This window comes from Nomascus leucogenys, chromosome 14 (genome assembly GCF_006542625.1).
Source record: "Nomascus leucogenys isolate Asia chromosome 14, Asia_NLE_v1, whole genome shotgun sequence".
Taxonomy (NCBI): domain Eukaryota; kingdom Metazoa; phylum Chordata; class Mammalia; order Primates; family Hylobatidae; genus Nomascus; species Nomascus leucogenys.
In genome coordinates this window covers 79,340,261-79,347,140 of record NC_044394.1, presented here as the reverse complement: position 1 = coordinate 79,347,140, position 6,880 = coordinate 79,340,261, and positions in this window count along the sequence as shown.

Below are 6,880 nucleotides of genomic sequence, written 5' to 3'. Positions count from 1 at the left end.
TAAGATATCTCATTCTGTCGCCCAGACTGGAGTGCAGTGGCTCAATCATAGCTCATTGTAGCCTTGAATTCCTAGGTTCAAGTGATCCTCCCACCTCAGCCATTCAAGTAGCTAGGACTACAAGCATGTGGCACCACATCTGGCTAGTTTTTTCTGTTTTTTGTTTGTTTGTTTGTTTTTTGCAAAGATGAGGTCTCACCATGTTACCCAGACTGGTCTCAAACTTCTGGTCTCAAGCAATCCTCCCACCTTGACCTCCCTAAGCACTGGGACTACAGGTGTGAGCCACTGAACCCAGTCCAAATGGAAATTATAAAACTGAAAAACACAACAGCTGAAATAAAAGCCCAGTGAATGAGCTCAACAGCAGAATGGAAGGGACAGAGGAAAGAACCAGTGAATTAGAAAACAGAACAATAAAAAATGTCTGATCTGGAAGAAAGAGAGAAAATAGACTGAAAAAATAACAGCAATTTAAGAACCTGTGGGAGTATAACAAAGTTTCTAACATCTGTGTCATTAGAGTTGTAGGAGAGTATAGGGCTGAAAAGCTCATGAAGAAATAATGGCAGAAAATCCCAAATTTGCCAAGAGCCATTTACCTACAGATTCAAGAAGCTGAGTGAAACCCAAACAGAAGAAACCCAAAGAAATCTACACTAAGGTAAATCATAATTAAATTTCTGAAAACTAAAGACATAGAAAAAGTATTGAAATCAGTCAGAGAAAAATGACACCTTAACAGTAGGAGACAAAGAGAATGAAAGCACATTTCTCAGTAGAAACCACAGAGGCTGAAAGAAGTGGCATGATATTTTTCAGGTACTAAAAGAAAAGAACTGTTAACCCAGAATTCTATGTTCAGCAAAAATATCCTTCAGGAATGAAGAAGAAACCAAAATATCTTGGATGAAAGAAAACTAAGATAATTTGTCATCAGCCAAACTCACATAAATGGATAGCCAAAGGAAAATTCCTACACAGAAAAGGAAAAATAAAAGAAGGAAATTTGGAATATTGAGAAAGAACAAAATTATAGTAAGGCAAAATATGAGTAAATACAATAGGCTTTCCTTCTCCTTGTGAGTTTTCTAAATAATTTTTAAAAGTAGAAACAAAAATTATGATATTATCTGATTTCGTTCCATATGTATGTGAGGGAAATATTTAAGTATATTATGTAATAAATAAGGAGAGGAAATAAACCAAATTGAGTTAAGATTTCTATAGTTTATATAAACTGATAAAATGATGACAAGAGTAATGTGAGATAAGTTACATATATAAAATGTAAGACCTAGAACAACCACTAACAAAGGTATATGAAGAGATACAGGCATACCTGGTTTTACTGTGCTTCATTTTATTGAGCTTTGCAGATATTGCATTTTCTACAAATTAAAGGTTTGTGACAATCCTGTGTCAAGCAAATCTATTGGTTCTATCTTTTCCAACAACATGTACTCATTCATGTTTCTGTGTTACATTTTGGTAATTCTCATAATATTTCAAACTTTATTATATTGTTATATCTGTTGTGGAGTTCTGCTCTCAGTAATCTTTGATATTATTCTTGTAATTGTTTTATATTACCGCAAATGCATCCATATAAAATGGCAAACTTAATCCACAAATGTTGTGTGTTCTGACTGTTCCCCTGGTTGACCATTACCCTGTCTCTCTCTCTCTCTCTCTCTTTCTCCCTCTCTCTCTTTCATTTCACTATTCCTTGAGAAACAATAATTTTAACATTAGGCCAGTACATAACTCTACAATGGACTCTATGGCTTCAAGTAAAAGAAAGGATTACATATTCCTCACTTTAAATCAAAAGCTAAAAGTGATTATGTTTAGTGAGAAAGGCATGTCAAAAGCTGAGATAAGTCAAAAGCTAGGCCTCTTGCACCAAACAGTTTCTTAGTTTGTGAATGCAAAGGAAAACTTCTTGAAGGAAATTAAACGTGCTACTCTAGTGAACACATGGATTATAAGAAAGTGAAACAGAAATATCTCTATTGCTGGTATAGGAAAAATTTTATTGGTCTTGACAGAAGATCAAATAAGTTACCACATTCCCTTAAGCCAAAGCCTAATCGAGAGCAAGATCCTAACTTTTTTTAATTCTATGAAGGCTGAGAGAGGTAAGGAAGCTGCGAAAGAAAAATTTGAAGCTTGCAGAAGTTGCTTCATGAGGTTTAAGGCAAGAAACTCTCTCTATAACATAAAAGTGCAAGGTGAAACAGCAAGTGGTGATGTAGAAGCTGCAGCAACTTATCCAGAAGATTTAGCTAAGATCATTGATGAACGTGTCTACATATTTTTAATGCAGACAAAGTAGTCTTATTTTGGAAGAAGAGGCCATCTAAAACTGTCATAGCTAGAGAAAAGAAGTCAGTGCCTAACTTCAAAGCTTCCAAAAAAAAGGCTTGACTCTCTTGTTAAAGGATAATGTACCTGATGCAGCTCTAAGATGAGCCAAGGCTCATTTACCATTCCAAAAATCATAAGGCCCTTAATAATTATGCTAAATCTACTCTGCCTGTGCTCTATAAATGGAACCACAATGCCTGGATGATAGCACATTTATTTATAGCATGGTTCACTGAATATTTAAAGTGCACTCTTGAGACCTACTGCTCAGGGAAACAGATTCCTTGCAAAGTATCACTGTTCACTGACAATGCACCTGGTCACCTAAGAACTCTGATGGAGATGTAAGAAAAGATTAATGTTGTTATTATGTCTGTTAATAGAATGTCATGCATTCTATAGCCTGTGTATCAAACAGCAATCTTGACTATCAAGTGTTATTATTTAAGAAATACATTTCATAAGGCTATGGCTGCCATAGATAGTGATTCCTCTGGTGGATCTGGGTGGACATAGTGGAAATAGCAATAGAACTAGAATTACGCCGGGCACAGTGGCTCACATCTGTAATCCCAGCAATTTGGGAGGCCGAGGTGGGCAGATCATTTGAGGTCAGGAGTTTGAGACCATCCTGACCAAAGTGGTGAAATCTCGTCTCTACTAAAATAGAAAAATTAGCTTGGCATGGTGGCAGGAGCCTGTAATCCCAGATACACAGGAGGCTGAGGCAGGAGAATCACTTGAATCCAGGAGGCAGAGATTGCAGTGAGCAGAAATCTCACCAATGCACTCCAGGTTGGGCAACAGAGTGAGACTCCCTCTCAAAAAACAAAACAAAACAAAACAAAACAAAGCAAAACAAAACAAAAAAACTAGAATTAGAAATGGAGCCTGAAGATGACTGAATTGCTTCAATCTCATGATAAAACTTGGACAGATAAGAAGTTCCTTCATATGGATGAGCAAAGAAACTGGTTTTCTTTTAAGATGAAATCTACTCCTGGTGAAGATACCATGAACACTGTTGAAATTCCAACAAAGGATTTAGACTATTACATCAATTTATTTGATCAAGCAGCAGGAAGTTTTGGAGAATTGACTCCAATTTTGAAAGAAGTTTTACCATGGATAAAATGCTATCAAACAGCATCACAAGCTACAGATAAATCTTTCTTGAACAATAACAAACAATGTCGCAAACTTCAAACTTCATTGTTGCCTTATTTTAAGAAATTACTGGCCAGACACGGGGATCACACCTGTAATCCCAGCATTTTGGGAGGCCGAGGCGGGTGGATCACCTGAGGTCAGGAGCTTGAGACCAGCCTGACCAACATGGTGAAACCCCATCTCTACTAAAAATACAAAAAAATTAGCCAGACGCAGTGGTGAGCACTTGTAAACCCAGCTACTCAGGAGGCTGAGGCATGAGGCTGAGGCAGGAGAATCGCTTGAACCTGGAAGGCAGAAGTTGCAGTGAGCCAAGATGGCACCACTACACTCCAGCCTGGGTGACAGAGTGAGACTTCATCTCAAAAAAAAAAAAAAAAAAAAAGAGGAATTACTACAGCCACTTCAAACTTCAGCATCCACCAACTGATCAGTTAGCAGCCCTCAACATGAATGCAAAACCCTCCACCAACAAAAAGATTATGACTGATGAAGATTCAAATACTTATCAGCATTTTTAAAAATTAAAGTATTTTTAAATGGTTATATACCTTTTTTTTAGACATACTGCTATTGCACACTTAATAGACTAACGTATGGTGTAGATGTAACTTTTCTGTGCTCTGGGAAACCAAACTTTTTTTTCTTACTCATTTCATTGCAATATTCACTTTTTTTGTGGTTTGGAATTGAATCCCTAGTATCTCTGAGGTATGCTGTACACTCAAAAACACTATAAAAAATCAAAATAGAAATCTAAAAGTATTCAAGTAATTCATAGGAAAGCAGGAAAAGGTAAATAGAAAAATGAAAAACAGAACAAAAGAAAACAAAAAATGAAATTGCAGACTTAAGTCCTAACATATCAGAAATTACTGTATGTGGGCCAGGTACAGCACTTTGGGAGATAGTGGCAGGCAGATCACTTGAGGTCAGGAGTTGGAGACCAGCCTGGCCATCATGGCAAAAACTCATCTCCAACTACATGCTATCTACAGTGAACTTTTTTCAAATATAACAAAATAGGTAGACTGGAAGTTAAAATATGTGAAAAGAGTCATGCAAACACTACTGAAGGAAAGCAGAAATGAATATATGAATATCAGATACTCTGAACTTCAGAAAAAAGAAAATTACAAGGACCAGAAAATAATACTAAACAATGATAAAAGGTCAGTCCACAAAGAAGACATAGCAATCCTAAATGTGTATGCCCCAAACAAAAGAGCTGCAAAATATGTAAAGCAAAACCTGGTAAAACTACAGGGAAAAACATACAAATCCACTGTAAGAGTTGGAGACTTTTTGACACCTCATTCTCAATAATTGACATAAAAGTATACAGAAAATCACAAGAACATAGAACTCAGAAAACAAAAACACATACACACATCAACCACCAGGGTGAAATTATCATTTATCGAACACTACAGTGAATAAGAGCAGGCAGGCAGTATATTCTTTTCAAGTGCCTGTGGAATGGAAGATATACCAAGATACAACGTATCTTGGGTGACAAAACAAACCTCAATAAATGTAAAAGGATTGAAATCATGCAGAGTGTATTCTTTGACCACAATGGCAGGAAAAATCTCCAGACACTTGGAAATTAAACAATATACTTCTAAATAATCCATGAGTCAAAGTGAAAGTCTCAAGGAAAATTTTTAAAATACAAGAAACTGCTTCCGTTGCAAGATGGCTGACTAGGAACAGCTCCAATCTGCAGCTTCCAGCATGATCAATGCAGAAGATGGGTGATTTCTGCATTTCCAACTGAGGTACGTGGTTCATCTCATTAGGACTGGTTGGACAGTGGGTGCAGCCCATGAAGGGCGAGCTGAAGCAGGGTCAAGTATTGCCTCACCCGGGAAGCGCAAGGGGTTGGAGGATTTCCCTTTCCTAGCCAAGAGAAGCCGTGACAGACTGTTCCTGGAAAATTAGGACACTCCCACCCAAATACTGTGCTTTTCCAATGGTCTTAGCAAACGGCACACCAGGAGAGTATATCCCTCGCCTGGTTTGGCAGGTCCCATGCCCACAGCGCCTTGCTCACTGCTGGCACAGCAGTCTGAGATCAAACTGCAAGGTGGCAGCCTGGCTGGGGGAGGGGTATCCACCATTGCTGAGGCTTGAGTAGGTAAACAAAGTGGCCAGGGAAACTCAAACTGGGCAGACCCCACCGCAGCTCAGCAAGGCCTGTTGCCTCTGTACATTCCACCTCTGGGGGCAGGGCATAGCTCAACAAAAGGCATCAGAAACTTCTGCAGACTTAAACATCCCTGTCTGACAGCTCTGAAGAGAGCAGTGGTTCTCCCAGCACAGTGTTTGAGCTCTGAGAATGGACAGACTGCCTCCTCAAGTGGGTCCCTGACCCCCATGTAGCCTAACTGGGAGACACCCAGTAGGGGCCGATTGACACCTCATACAGGCAGATGTCCCTCTGGGATGAAATTCCAGAGGAAGGATCAGGCAGCAATATTTGCTGTTCTGCAATATTTGCTGTTCTGCAGCCTCCACTGGTGATACCCAGGCAAACAGGGTCCGGAGTGGACCTCCAGCAAACTCCAACAGACCTGCAGCTGAGGGACCTGACTATTAGAAGGAAAACTAACAAACAAAAAGGACATCCACACCAAAACCCCATATGTAGGTCACCAACATCAAAGATCAAAGGTAGATAAAACCACAAAGATGGGGAGAAACCACAGCAGAAAAGCTGCAAATTCTAAAAACCAGAGCACCTCCTCTCCTCCAAAGGATCCCAGCTCCTCACCAGCAATGGAACAAAGCTAGATGGAGAATGACTTTGACGAGCTGACAGAAGTAGGCTTCAGAAGGTTGGTAATAACAAACTTCTCCGAGCTAAAGGAGGATGTTTGAACCCACCTCAAGGAAGATAAAAACCTTGAAAAAAGATTAGACAAATGGCTAACTAGAATAAACAGTGTAGAGAAGACCTTAAATGACCTGATGGAGCTGAAAACCATGGCATGAGAACTACGTGAATCATGTGCAAGCTTCAATAGTCAATTCAATCAAGTCAAAGAAAGGGTATCAGTGATTGAAGATCAAGTTAAGGAAATAAAGTGAGAAGACAACTTTAGAGAAAAAAGAGTAAAAAGAAACGAACAAAACCTCCAAGAAATATGGGACTATGTGAAAAGACCAAATCTATGTTTGACTGGTGCACCTGAAAGTGATGGGGAAAATGGAACCAAGTTGGAAAACACTCTTCAGGGTATTATCCAAGAGAACTTTCCCAACCTAGCAAGACAGCCCAGCATTCAAATTCAGGAAATACAGAGAATCCCACAAAGATACTCCTCAAGAAGAGCAA